The sequence below is a fragment of the Centropristis striata genome, chromosome 12 (genome assembly GCF_030273125.1).
Source record: "Centropristis striata isolate RG_2023a ecotype Rhode Island chromosome 12, C.striata_1.0, whole genome shotgun sequence".
NCBI lineage: Eukaryota > Metazoa > Chordata > Actinopteri > Perciformes > Serranidae > Centropristis > Centropristis striata.
This window is the reverse complement of record NC_081528.1, coordinates 7,563,524-7,578,522: the sequence shown is the minus strand read 5'-3', so window position 1 is coordinate 7,578,522 and position 14,999 is coordinate 7,563,524. Positions and strand designations below refer to the sequence as shown.

The 14,999-nt window shown below is 39.0% G+C and overlaps 1 protein-coding gene across 2 annotated transcripts in view; it reads left to right on the top strand.

The window, feature by feature from the left end:
• LOC131981598 (protocadherin-1-like) overlaps positions 1–14,999 on the top strand; it is a 252,684-nt gene that overhangs the window by 44,000 nt on the left and 193,685 nt on the right. The gene's annotated exons all lie outside the window — the stretch shown is intronic.

Below are 14,999 nucleotides of genomic sequence, written 5' to 3'. Positions count from 1 at the left end.
ACTAATTAATGCATTATATGAGTTGCAAAATGAACATCTTATGTAACTTGTTGCAAAAAAATGATGTGAGAACTCACAGACAGTTGTTGGTATATACATTTTACTGTTATGGACGGAGCTAAATGGTACAGAGTTACTGACAGAATGAGTAGGCATTGTTAGTTAGTTAGTAAGTTAGTTAATTAGGTTCTTTAATGTCCCAAGGGGATAATTGTTTTCACACAGTCAAGTCAAGTAGTCAAGTATAGTTTATTTGTCCCAACTTGGGCAATTTGGTTGTAGTCTAGGTGTATAAAAGACATAAAAAACAGTTCATTCCAACACACATACATACAACAGATCACAGCCTCATTATATATATATATATATATATATATATATATATATAAAAACAAAACAAAAACAATAGTGCAACAGAAGGCAATTCCAGGTGAAGTGTCAACCACATAAGTCCCCAACATCAGCATCAACAACATCATCATCATCGTCAATATTAAACTCATCGTCACCATCATCATCATCACAGCCAGGTTGTTTCAGGACAGCATACATTTAAAAAAGTCACAGCACAGTGTAGTAACACTGTGTAGCACACAAGTACCAAATACCCTCTCTTCCCACATATATCACAGAAAAACCAATATGGTCTCACAGGAACCCGTGAAACTGACACGGACAGTCATATCCCGTGGCTATTCCAACATACAAAGTGATTATGTACATTCACTGAGTGAATATTTAGAAAATAAAACATATATTTCTCGCTAGAAATGTGATCAAAATCCATTTTTATGCAGAAACTAAGTCAAAATATTGATTTTTTCACTAAAAATGAGAGAACTGTCCGCCATGTTTTTTGTTCTGACCACCAGGACCTTGAAAGTCACGTGACTTGGAACAAACCAATAGCCACAGGATATGACTGTCATTAACTTGCATTGGCTATTCCACGGATTTTGAGTTAAGCGAATGCATGGCTATTTCACGGATTCCTGTGAGACCAGGTTCATAAAAAAATTGACAGCAGCAAACATGACATCCATTCTTGACCCCTCACATGACAGAAAACAACCCTCTCACCACAGAAAAACATCTAGACAAGAATAAACATGACATGGACAATATACAGTGATACCAGTGAAATCTACATATTCTTGTCCAGGGCTATGACGGCTGTGGGGACAAAACCTTTTTTGAAATGGGCCTTTTTCCAGTCCAGTACCCTATATCTGCGGACAGATCGGAGTAGAGTGAAGAATCGGTTAAGGGGGTAGTCCTACAGCATTGTAGGTCCAGTTCATATCGGCTAGCTGATGTGCTTCCATGTGTCAGTTTCTCACATCAGGTTTCTCAATAGGTATGATGGGAATAAGCGTGACATTTCCGGTTGAGACAGAGTCTGATAGAATCTGCAACACTTTGAATGCCGTACTTTTCATTGTAAGTATGTACTAAAAATAGCTCCGACGCATCCAAAGGAATCGCCAAAATCCCCCGTTTAAGGTAATTAAAGCCTAATATTTAATGAATACTGTTACATGAGGAATGCACGTGATTTTAAACTCTTCACACATTCAGCCTCACAAGTCTTCTCTCATCTCTATCACCCGTCTGAAATGTGCTGAACAGTACATTCATGAATTCAGATGTGAGTGCATTTTTCCCGCCGTTTACACATGTTTGAATATTTTTCAACATTTTACATTTTATGAATATTTCATGTGTGGGATCAGTGAGTTCAGCTCTGCACTGCAGATCTTCATTCAAGCATTTAAGGAGGCTTCAGTCATGTCCTCAAATGCAGCACTTTAGTGTGTTAGCATGCCGTGTGTGTGTGTGTGTGTGTGTGTGCTCAGTGAACAGCTGTTTCTCTCCGTCTCTAATCCTCTGACTGACCTCAACTCTCCACGGTTTATTTCCTCTTTTCTCTTTATTTTAATTTCACTTCAATCTGTTTTTATTCGTAGAAACAATTGAAGGGACCTCTGCATTGAAATCATATTAAATATATTTGAATAAAAAAAGACAAAATACATAACTAATACATGAGAGAGCAGGACTGAGCCTCTCTCTCTCTCTCTCTCTGTCTGTCTGGATTAGCGGCTGGTCCTAATCTCTGGAGGTTAAATTAGAGGATTGAGGTCGGATGTTAACACACAGCTCCACATCTGTGACTTCTTCTTTGCTTTTTCTTTGGATTATTTCCTTTTTTTTCCCTTTTTTCGGGAGCTGAAAATTTCCCTGAAGGTTTGTGTGAATCCTGTTAAAGCCGCTGCAGAAGCTCAGAAACAGAAAATAACAAATCTGTTCTGCGTCGGTGTTTGTCGGACAGCAGCGCTCATGTTCTCTCCTCAGCTGCTGTCAGAAACCAAACGAGCAGAGCCGATGCTTAATGCTCATTTCCAGAAAGAAAGAAAGAAAGTCTGCACACTCTTTATCTGCTCAGACTCTCTGACAAACAACACCATCAATACCTGAAGTAATCAATTGTGATTTGTAGTGTTGCAGTTAATAAACAGGGAGATATTTTCTGGTGTTCCTTCTGCTAACAACGTTATGAAATGATCGCCGGCTTTGCAGGAAATAAAATATGGAAAATGTTGCAGGAAAAGAAAAAGTATGTGGACACACAATCATTGCAGTTATATATGATGTGATGCCCTGTTGGTATTCAGAGTTTTCATTGGACAGGAGGGCAAAGGAGTGTATAAGGAGAAGACACGAGGTCAAATATAATCACATGTGCAATAAAATCTGTCCTTCACCTGCAGAAAGACTCAACAGATACTACACAGTAATAGAACACCTTGGTTCTGTCAGGCTGAACATACGTCATGAGTACCTGCGAAACCATCCTTTTATTCTGTGTTGCACGCCAAGAATATGACGTCTTTGACCCTGTGTCTTCTCCTCCTTCTACACTCTTGTTGATGGCGAAAGACTGCTCCAAAAAGGCAGCGAACACAGGGAACTCCATAGAGCTACCTCTGCACAAACACACCAAATTGTTATCTTTTTAAAACCACTTCATAAAAGACGAAAAGGTCTCGCCTCGTCCGGGAACGCCTCGGGGTCCCCCAGGAGGAGCTGGACGTTGTGGCTGGGGAAAGGGACGTGTGGAATGCCCTGCTTAACCTGCTGCCCCCGCGACCCGGCCCCTGGATAAACGGAGGAAAATGGATGGATGGATGCAAGTTTCACACATGATTTCACCCAATATTTTGGTGATGTTTAGCTAATGTTACATATCGTTATATCTGTTATCCTGCTGCCAAGATGAAATCGTTACAGTAATCTGTACTTTTGATCTGGATAGGACAACAACGCTGTTGTTCTAGCTAACGTTGGTTACTGCAATCAAGCTGCCTGCCACTCACATCAAGTATCAAAGCAACCACTGCTAGATCTAGGGCAGATCAGACTTGGAAAATTATTGAAATGAAATGAGCTGGTTTGACCACAAAGATGACCTGTCACCAGGGACGGCAGCACATCTACGAATCAACAATCTCCTCTGTTTGTTTTTGTTCTTAGACTAGATTCTGTAGAAACACACCTCAGGCTTGTCTCTCCTCCAGCCTGTTCTCCCCTCAAAAATGTCAGTATAGGTTGTGTGTATGTACAGGAAGCGAAAAACAAGCTATATTTACGTATTACACTGTCCGCTGTAATGCGTCTGCCGCCATCTTGCTGATGTTGTAGTGACTGACAGCCAAGAAAAGTTAAAAAGGCGGATTCCTGCATTTCGTAGGAGGTTGGGCTGGTGGATGGATTGTAGTGATGGGTATTTGGGCTCTTTATAGTGATCCGGACCAGTTATACCTTTTATAATTCAGCCAAATTTAGCTCTGTTTTGACTTGTGATTTGTATTTGAACACATATATCACTTAAATTTCAATAAACTGTTGTAGCCAATCGCATTAACAGTTGTAAAATCCCTTGTAACTCTCTAATTTGCTTGAAGAACCACTCTGCTACACAAAGCAGATAGAAAATGCCTATAAAAAGCTAAGCATAGAAAAAATATGTTTTCATTCAAACACACACACCTAACAAAACAAGTAAAGTACTGAAAAAATAGAAATGAAATACAGCAATCAAGTAAATATGCTTTGTTAATGCCAACTACTGAACTTCTGGACAAAAAAACTCAAATAGTTTGGTAGGCCTATAGAGTAAAAATAAAAATAAATAAACGGCATAATAAAAAGAAATATAATACAAGGTGCGAAACAGCAGCATCCAACAGTTTTAGGTGTCTCAGCTCTGCCACCCCCGCCCCTCCCTGCTTGGTGGTATGATCCTTGCCAATCCTCACATGATGTAGTCAGTGTCGGCAGCATCCACAGGTACTTTTTCTAATGAGAAAAGTAAAAAAAAAAAAGAAGAACGGCTCGCATCATTCACTTAAAAGAGCCGGCTTTCGCGACTGACACATCACTAATGGATTGAACAGTGGATTTCACTCAGGAGATCAGGGTTCGCATAATTAATTTTTTACTTAAGTTACGCTGTTTACGTAACTCACATTTTTTAACGTAACTTGCAGTAGTCACGTGACCCCTTGTAACTACGTCACTTCTGGCTTTTACCTACATTTATTTACCGTTTAAACTGTCTTTTATAACGCCTTACCACTACATATAACATAAATGAAGAGAAACGGCAGCCCATTTTTACAACCAGGAGTGTGCGACGTGTGTGCTGTTTCTAGAACACGGTGCCGTAAAACGCGAGCCGTGATACGTTCATAGGTGTCGTAAATTGTGGTACTGACACGCGACCTATTCTGTCGTTTAGGTTGGAGAACTTGTTGCTCTATTCAGTTTATGTATCCACCTGAACAGCAGCTCTCTGACATTTTATGGCGAACATTGGAAGGGTGCTTTGTTTTGCCCTCCAGGTAGAAGTTCCCATGCAGCCATGGCTCTGAGGTGTCCACATACTTATGGCCATGAATTTATGCCGTAGTGGAACCAGTGGGATGGGATCTGAGAGCCACAGACAGGAAGTCAGACTGTAGTGAGAGACGGACAAACACTGTGTTGGTTTTGGTCTTTTTATGATATTTATTAATCATCAATACAGAAAGCATCAGGCAGAGCTGAAACAATTCATCAGTTAGTCGATTGATAGATTAGTCTACAGCTGTTTCAGTTAAATACGAAGCTTGAGTTTGCTGTCTATGATAATAAAATGAATATTTCTGGACTGTCTGTTGGTTTGACAAATATTTAACCAATTTAAAGTAATAAAAAAAGATGTGTGAGAGCGGAGAAGAGTGCAGGAAAACCACAGTAAGGAGCGCAGTTTAGTTAAAGCTGAATTTATTTAGCACCAGGAAAATAAACTGTATTACTTGAAAGTTATTGACAATGTAATGTGAAGCACTTGAGATCGTTCTGATCAATGATGGACAAAGCATGCATCTCCACATATTGCTGGTAAAACAATAAATAAAGTACAAATAATTTAATACCACGATACTGACTGTGATGAGGCAGAGTTCAATTATGTAATAAACACAGTAAAAATTGGGTTTAACAGAAGTTTGATGGAATTTTTTTTATTTCTGTCTGACATTTTATAGACAGAATGATTTATCAAGAGTGGAAACAGTCCTCCATTGCAGCCTGAACATCAGAATTATTATTTAAAAAGTGAATTATTTGAAGTAGGAAATGAAAGCAGGAAGAATTCCACTTGAGCTGGAAAATAAAAGCTTCTTTGAACAAAAAAAGCGATGTCAGTTTTGTTGTGGGGAAATCAAAAAAGTCCCTTCTTAATAATTCAGTTTCAGACGGTGAGTAGGGTTAAAAGAAAGAGAAACTTGTGGGAATGGACCTTTATTTCACCTTAAAAGACCAAAAATCTGACTTAAATCTTCCAAAATATCAGAGAGGAAAAAAAGAAAAAGAGGGCAAGCAGCTGCTGAATCTTGATCCATTTTTAATCTACAACCGCCGGTTTGGAAGTTTGTTAATGAGATTTGGGAGTTTCAAGAGTCCACTGTGAGTTTGAGCTGTACAAGTGTGTGTGTGTTTGTGTGTGTGTGTGTGTGTGAGGGGGTTATTTGTTGTTCTTTTGTGTCCTTTCATTCCTCTGAAAACAGACAAAGTGACGGAGAGAAATACTGTAGAGGTTGAGGCACAATGGGTGCCGACAGAGAGATGAATGGACTGATGACACACCTGGAAGCCACGCTGAAAAACTCAAACGCCACTTAAACTGTCTGTCACTGCCTGCCTGTCAGCGTTGTCATGGTAGCGGTGATGGGGGAGGGGGGTGAGGAAGAGGTGAGACCTTTTCTTTTGGGAATGGAGGCATGTTCAGGCAGGCAGGGACACGAACACACACATACACACATCTTTTTTTTCTTTTATCAGTGTTTGCATTCGCTTTGCATACAGCCTGAGGTCATGCGGTGAAGCTGTGTGTGTGTGTGTGTGTGTGTGTGTGTGTGTGTGTGTGTGTGTAGGACAGGTACCGTCCCAGTCCCCCCTCTACCTTCCCCTTTCCGTGTCCTACATCACAGTGCCGGGTTCCACCCAGCGGCTCGTTATGTGATGTCGCGGGTGGCCGAGCAGCCAATGGAGCGATCCGCAGCAAAAACTAATAAATAAACACATGGAGAGTCAGCGTGCCGCTGCAGGGGCTGCTGGGTAGTTTTGGTCTGACAGATCCGCTGTGTGGACCGACTGCTGATCTTCACACTGTGTTCATTTGTCTGTCTGAAATCCCCCCAAATCCTGTTTGTGCTCAGTTTTATCTGCTGATGAAACAAGCTTTTACGTCATTTACTGACACATATTCATTTATTCCAGCTTCTTTAATGTGAGGATTTGCTGTTTTTTAAAATGTTTTTTATCATTATTTCTTTGACCTTATTCTCTGCCTGAACTAGGCCGCTTGAATTATGTGTAATTTTATAATCTTATTTCGTTTTATAACTTTGTGTCGCTAACTTTATCTTCGAATCATGAGATTTGGAAAAAATAAAATCAGAATTAGGATTAGGAGAATTAGGAATATTGCAATTGTGATATGATGAACTTGAATGATCATTTTTGTATCATTATTCTCATTTAATTGAAAAAAATATTTAAAATGATCATAGTGTGATTTTTTGCAAATGTTTCTACCAAATAAAGACATTTTATTTTTATTTTGACACATACTTTGCCTAAATTTGGAAGTTGCACTAGTCTACATTGCAATTTTGCTAAAATTTTGTGAAATTGTGTAGCCTCTTTAACCATTAGACAATCAGTATGTGATCAGTTTGTCCAAATAACGCCTATTTGGAACTTTGCAACTATGTTTTCATAGCTGAAATACAATAACGTTAAAAATGGAAGAGACAAAATAGGCAGCACAGCACATGTTGAATATTATCTTTATGTTTAAGACTGTTGGTCGGACAAATTAAGCAATTTAAAGACAATGTTTTGGGTTTTGGGAACTTTTAACCACCTCAAACACTAAACAATTAACCAATTAAACATAATAATGAAATGGTCGGTAGTTGCAGCAGGATTATGAGGTTTGTGACAGGCAGCACAAAGCACAGATTAAATGAATGAACTTTTAAATGAGTGTTTTTTATTCTTAGCAAAGTACTTCTACACTGTGGTTTTGATACTTTTACTTAAGTTAGTTAGTTTTAAGTAAAAGATCCTCTTCAACTACTTCAACTACTAAAATTGGTGGACGACCCACTTAATAGACATGCAGATCTCCTTCAAGGTCACAGGAAAGCAAAAAAAAATGATATATAGGCCTAAATATATTTACATAAAATATGAAGAAAAAAGACACAAAATAAAGTTTGATAAAAATAGGAAACAAAATTTTTAAAAAAGCAACAAGAACTGCTGGTCAGGTGGGAAGGCACTCATTTTGAAAGCCTCCAAAGAAACAAACATTTCCTACCAGACTCCCTTTAAACCATAGACTGTGTATAAATAATAGACTTAGTCACCGTGACGTCACCCATTGGTTTGTGGACTGCCCGTTGGAAGCCTCGAGTTCAGCGTTACACTCGTCGCCATCTTGCGTCACCATCTTGTTTCCGATACATAGAGCAGACCATAATTGGACTGTGGCGCAGCGCAAGGGATCTGACAACACTGACTACAGCCTCTCTACACCGGCAACCCGACTGAGAGAAGCCGCTGCTAATTCATGTTAGCATTAACTGGAGCATTAACTGGGATGTTAGTTTTATACAGTCTATGGTTTTGGCTAGCAAAAAACAAAAACAAAATGTATCTTTCTTACCTCAGAAAACTGAGCAGTGACTCCGTGGAGTGTCTGTTAGTCCAACCAAACGCTGAACAAGACATTTTTACTGAACAAAACGTTCAAATAAACTGTCATTAAGTGAAAATACAGTGAAAGGGTCAAAGTTATGAGACCAAATTGGTAAACGTCCTTTTTTTAATATCTATATAATGTTATATATAACTTTATTGACACGTTGCCGTGGATACGCATTGTTCTGCTTCTCTCCTGATGACGGCTCGCCTTGTTAGTGACCTGTCAATCAAAGGTAGCCACGCCCCAAATCATACGATTCTTTATCTTCTATTTTCTTCTAAATGGGGCCATTATTAGAACTATTGACATCAAATTGTCTTGAAGATGATTTTTTACTAGCAATTGAGACAATAGTGTTGTCCTGAAAAAATTTCTGAGGTAATAAATCAAGTCAGAAGTTTTCAAATTTTGCACTGAAATGAATGGGCAGATGTTTTTGCAGCCAAACTTAGCTCCCCCTGCTGGAATTTTCGGTGGATTGCAGGCTTAAGGCACTTCCTGGTTGGCCTCCATGCTCAGACACGGAGATTGCCGCCTGCTTTGAACTCATTTTAACTGTGTGAACTATTGCAGGGAAATTCTCCAAAACGGGAATTTTGTTTCATTTTTTAAAAAATGTTGTTTGTTTTGTCAGAAATGATAAATGCTGTAGACTGCATGATAACAAGATTTAACATATTAGTAATGATGGAAAAGTAATTAAAGTAAAGTTTCCAAAGAAGCAACACTGAAAACAACAATAAAGCTGCTTAAAAGGTGAGTAAAAGAAGCTCTATGTGGGTCATAATCATGTCAGCTGTCTGGTCTGTTAGATGGCTTGTTGGTTATTGTTAGCATGATATATAGCTAATGGCTAGCAGTTAGTTACAGGTAGTTAGTTGTTTTTGGCATGAGACGGTTGGTTATCATATAATTTGGTTCGTTAGCCGATTATTCTGTTGATTATGAGGTTGGTTGGCTTGTTAACATGTTTGTTAACATCATATTTGAGTTTTCAGCAAGTTAGCTGAAGTTTAGCTTGTGTATTGGCCAGTGAAATGGTTGGTTAGATTATTCTGTTAATGAGCAAGTTGGTTGGCTTGTTAGTTAGCATTAGAGGTAGTTAGGTAGTTTGGTTACAGGTAGGTGGGAGAGTTGGTGAGTTGGTTGGTTAGCAATTGATTTGGTTAGTTGTTATGTTAGTCTGTTGATGAGTAAGTTGATTGGCTTCTTATCATGTTTGTTTACATCATATTTGGCTTTTTAGCATGAAAATTAGCTGGACGTTTAGCTGGTTAATTAACTGGTAAGATGGTTGGTTATCATGTTAGTTAAATAGTGTCCATTGTTTAGTGACCTGGTTAGTTGTTTCCTTAGCATGTGAGCTAGTTACAGATGTTGGTTAGTTAGTTGGTTAGTTTTTTTGTAAATGTATTCGGTACTTTAGCAGGTTAGTTGGCATGTGAGCATGTCAGACACAGTTTTAGTGATTAAGCTAGCTCTTCTATAGTAACACATTGGTTAACAGGTTAGCTGCCTCACTAGCAGGTTAATTAGATCATCAGCAGGTTAGTGTGTTATTGTGGATTATGCTGAATGTAAACATGATGTTTCTAACGGCTCCTTTTCCTCAATAACTTGACTGTCCTGCTGCTTCGCACAACTTTAATACACATAGCAACTGGCACCAGGCTGTGTGTGTGTGTGTGTGTGTGTGTGTGTGTGTGTGTGTACATATTTTAGCTTAGCGATTAGCTTTGGTATGAGTGCTGCCTCAGAGAACCACTGAGTGGGTTTAGGAGAAGGAGAAGTACACTGAGGCTAGAATTAACTAGCTTTACTTTACTCTGTGTGCGTGTGTGCGTGTGTGTGTGTGTGTGTGTGTGTGTGTCGGGCTGGAGGAGGGATGCCACACTAAATTGCCAAAATGAGGTGTAAATGTCTTGAGGCAGATGAGCTGCCTTTAGTGAGCGCAGCACTGAATATTTCACCAGCAGCTTCAGGAAAGCACTTGTGTGTGTTTGTGTGTGTGTGTGTGTGTGTGTGTGTGTGTTTGTGTGCACGCTTGGCAGCCACAGCCAATCATCGTCCATCATTGAATTTTGGTTCTGACAGCTGGAAGAGGCAGAAAGTCCCTAAACGCCTCAGAGAAACACTTAACTGCCTCCAGTGCTGCTCAGATGAGTGTGTGCGTGCGTGTGCTGCTGTTTGTGTGTGTGTGTGTGTGTGTTTGTGTGTTGACATTAGAGGTGAGTTGTACAGAGTGTAATCGTCTCATTATAGTCAGCAATCATCTGCAGCCTGATGTTCTGCTGGATCTACTGACGGCTTTTTAACACCTGAATTGCACCTGAGCAGCTACTTGACCTTTGACCTTCCTGACAGAGAAGCTCAAGAAATGCATCCCTAGTTTGACCTTTGACCTCTGGACTCTGGTTTGACCTTTTGGTTTCTATTTGACAGACAAACGTGAGACAATAGAGACAATATTCTTATAATATCCCAATCGTTTTTACATTATTCTCTACACCTAACACACAGATAAGAATCTTTCTGGACCAATTAAGGACTTAATTTTGATTAATAAGCCAAATTGACTAAATTAAAACCCTGTGATAGCCTTGTTTGAATCTTCTCAACCTGGAATAAGGGATCATGACCGACCCGCTTTGGGTCTCAAGATGATAAATGGAGAAGAAAAAGAACACAAACTCCACTTCATTTTCTGGATTTTCTTTAACATTTTGCTTTTTTTATTCTAAAGTATTATTTCTGATACCACCTATTAAGCCTTTATTCAAATTTAACAAGAAGAGAAGTTTAATAGGCAAAATCGCTCTGTCACATCTTGAGTTAACAACATTTTTACAAAACAGAAATGGTTCATTTTTAGCAGCTTATTTACAGCATCAGAGAAGCTTTTCTAAGCGTCTATATTCACATGCTTGTGCACATTCATCAAGGTGAACACGGTCTTAAATGACCTCTGATTCAGCTTTATCAGCCAAGTATGTGTGCACATAAAAGACTTGTAGCATTGCTCTCAATGGTCTTTCACAGAAATATACTTAAGAGGGAAAAACGAGGACAAACTTAACAAATGGAGGTGAAGAATGGGCAGCTGGGTTCACTATTAAACCTGTTTTTCTGATCAGGGAAAGTGGGAAAAAGGACATGACTCATCTTGCTTCGCTCTGCAAGGTAGTAAGACTCGTTTTAACTGTTTTTTTTTTGCAAGTTAGTTCAGCTAAAAGTTTAGCTGGTAAGTCAGCATGTGAGGTGGTTACAGTTTTCCCAGAAACATGAGTTTAGTTGGGTGGCGTTAGAGGATGTGCGCGAAACTCCAACAATAAATCTCACTGTTTGTTGCAAGTTTGAGAGCAAGGCTGTTAAAACAAGGTCAGTTTTGTTGAAGCCATGTCAAGTTTCTGAACAAGTAGCTGGAGGGCCACAACAAGAGCCAGCGGCAATGTGATTCCATGCTCGTGTTGTTGTTATTTGATAACCGCTAACAAATAAATAAAACAATCACTAAAAATTCACAGCAGGAAAGCAGATTCCTGACATACTTGCCCAACTGGCAACTTTATAGAAATATGTGGTAAAATATAAGTATTAAATAAGAAAAAAAAGATGAATGAAAATAGGGATAAGAGTAGAAAATGTGCAAAATATACAATAAAACAACAGAAAAATTGTGAAAAAAGTGCAATATTCAAAATAGAAACAACAAACAACACAGGTGCTACTCGACTGTAAGAAAAATAATAGGTATATACAAATGTGTAATGGGTACCATAGTACCAAAAGAGGTAGATTGTATATAAAATACACCAATGACCCAAAACATAAATAAAGTTGTTTCTGCAAGTTGGAAACTATGATGGCGTATTAGGGCCAAGTATGAAAAAAAAAAAAAAAATGACCCAGGGGAGGGGGGATATATTTCGAGAAAAAAGTCCCTAAATTTACGAGATTAAAGTGGAAAATCTATGAGAAAAAATGTCACCGATTTACGAGATTTAAAGTGGAAAATATGTGAGAAAAAGTAGCAGATTTATGAGAAAAAAAAGTCGGAAAAATAGTGTTTTGTCTTTGTCACGGAAAGCAGGGGATGCCACACGGACAGGTTAGTGAAGAGGTGCAACAGTATGGAATATAAATTTAAATAAATTGCCGGACAATCGGCTCCCACAAAGCTTTTTCTTCAGCCATTATGGAGCCAGTTTTTCTTAGAGGGCTGTGCCTATACTTATAGAATCTGGAGTTTCAGTACATACAGTTTTGTGAAAAAGTGAACCTGTAGTCTGAGTGAAGCAGGGTGTCACATCCATCAGTTTGAGCCGGCTGCTCTCAGAGAAGAGAGGAACCGAAAAGAGGAAGAAGAACAGCAGATTTAAATAAGTTAGAAGTTAGCAGCGTGCCTGATTAACTTTGAATGAGCTCCGGTTTCGGGGCAGCTCACACATAGACACACACACACACACACACACACACACTGTCATCAGCTCTTCTTCTCCTTCATCATCGTCACTCTCAGGAATGTTTGTCTGCCTTTTTGTCTGGGTGCTGTGACCTGTGACCTTTGCCCTGCAGCCTGTCATTGAGGTGTGATATTGTTGTGCTGAGATTTTTTTTGTTTTTTTTCGCATGAGAGAAAGTGTGGAACGTGAAAAATCTGCTGGTTGGTGTTTTGATCTCTCGCAGCCAGTTGTACATTTTTTATAAAACAAGCACTTTAAAATGTATAAAGATGTTATCAAAGTGCTGTAACAGCATGCAACTGGACTCCTCACTGTTCCTCTAGATTTTTTCATGTGGAGAATGATTGACATGTGTTTCACAGGTTGGCAAAAACAACCAATCACAGCTTCGTTGGAGAGATTAAAGGAAAACTACAGCGGTTTCCCACATCAAAGTGTGTTCCAGGTTTTTTTTTATCGAGTGCTGCACATGTGGTAGAAGTTGTTGAAGCTTTTAGCTGCTTTTTGAACTCCAGTAAATGTCCTCGAGTGATGTCACTTGAGTCAATAAAAAAATAGCTTGAAAGGTAAAAAAAAAAAATGTGGAAGTGTGGAGTTAGAAAGACCTCCGTATCCTGCTGTTCCTCTCTGCTGCAGGCTACAGACCCCAGGCTGCTGCTGCAAGCAGAACATGGCTGAATCTCCAACCTGTAGGCAGTAGAGATGCATTGTGGGTAATGTAGGCGGCAGGAAGAAGAATGGATGTATTCATGGAATATATACATATAAAAAAGATGATTTCTTTCTGTTGCATCCAGATGCTGCCTGGTGTTAAAACTGCACTCTGACACAGGGGGTCAAGATGCAGGACCCTCATTATTCTATACTACCAACAGTTAATTACATTACTACAAACAAAGTGAGACACCTTTACGTTCAGCTGGAGGTCAGGACCTCTGGATCTGATGGTTGATAATCCAAGCTGCTTATAGCAGTGTGAGGCTTAATTGGAGGATTACTCTTTTAGGAAGTGGGACTGTAAAAAAAACTGAGAAAAATGTCTAAAAGCAGAGTTTTATAGAACTAATATAGCTCACCTGGTAGACTGTTCCTTACTTAGATGCTTTCTCAGCTGTGCTATTTATAAAGGCAAAAAAATATCTTAGCATTATTACATTATTACATCCACACTCTTGTTGGAATATCTGTCGCTGTTAGCAAAAGCCAACACGTCTCCTGGATGGACTCGATGGACAGTCGCACAAGTTTTATAGAGCAAAAGTGTGCTATCGTCCTGCATAGATTATGCGTTATAGCCATTTGTACAGGCAGCAAAATACAACTTATATTCATTTATTTAGTGCATAACTTTTGTTTTTTGCATAACTTCCGTGGCTAACGTCATCCTCGTAACTGCTTCACTTCCAGCATTTATCTGTTTAAATTAAATTAAATTCAAATTTCATAATGCCGAACCAAGAAGTTTTTTGCCCTAAACCTAGGTCAGTGTTTTTGTAGCCTAAATTCACAGAAACTGTAGCGTTTTTCAAAACAGTGAACCGTACATTCATATATAATGATGTGTGTGCTATTTTTAGAATGCTCCGCTCTGAACCGTGAAACGCTCATATGGGTCATTTTGACAAACGCTGGTACTAACAAACAATTCTGTCTTTTAGGTTGGATATCTTGTTGCATATTTTCCTGTTACGTCCTTTTCGGGGAGAAATCAGGATGGTTTCAGAGATCTAATCCCATAAACATGGTCTACATTCACTGCAACAAACAGCCTGAAAAAAATGTTATGTCACTCACTGCTGATTAAAAAACAAAACACTGTGTATGTACATGTGAAAACGATGAATAATGAAGTGAGTCTGACATCATTGGGGTCCCAGTTTACCACCAGGTCATAACAGAAATGCAACTTCCTGGTGATAAACCTATAAATATTTGACTTTATGGTTTGATGAGGATTCTCTGGACGAGTTGTTAAAACAAGCTGCAGTGGGTTGGAAACTGAGGATCCAGAGGATTAAAACGTCTCGGCGGTGATTTTTGGGCTACTGCCTCACTGTTGTCTCTGTTGCTTACTGATCAGGATGGTGTCTGGCTTTCTCTTTTGTTATAAACTTTTTCCTTTTTAATCACAGTTAGACGTGAATCCCAGAGAGAAAATCGAGGATGTATTGTTGAGGAAAAACAGAAGTTGTGCTAATTTGTCCTCCAGGAATTTC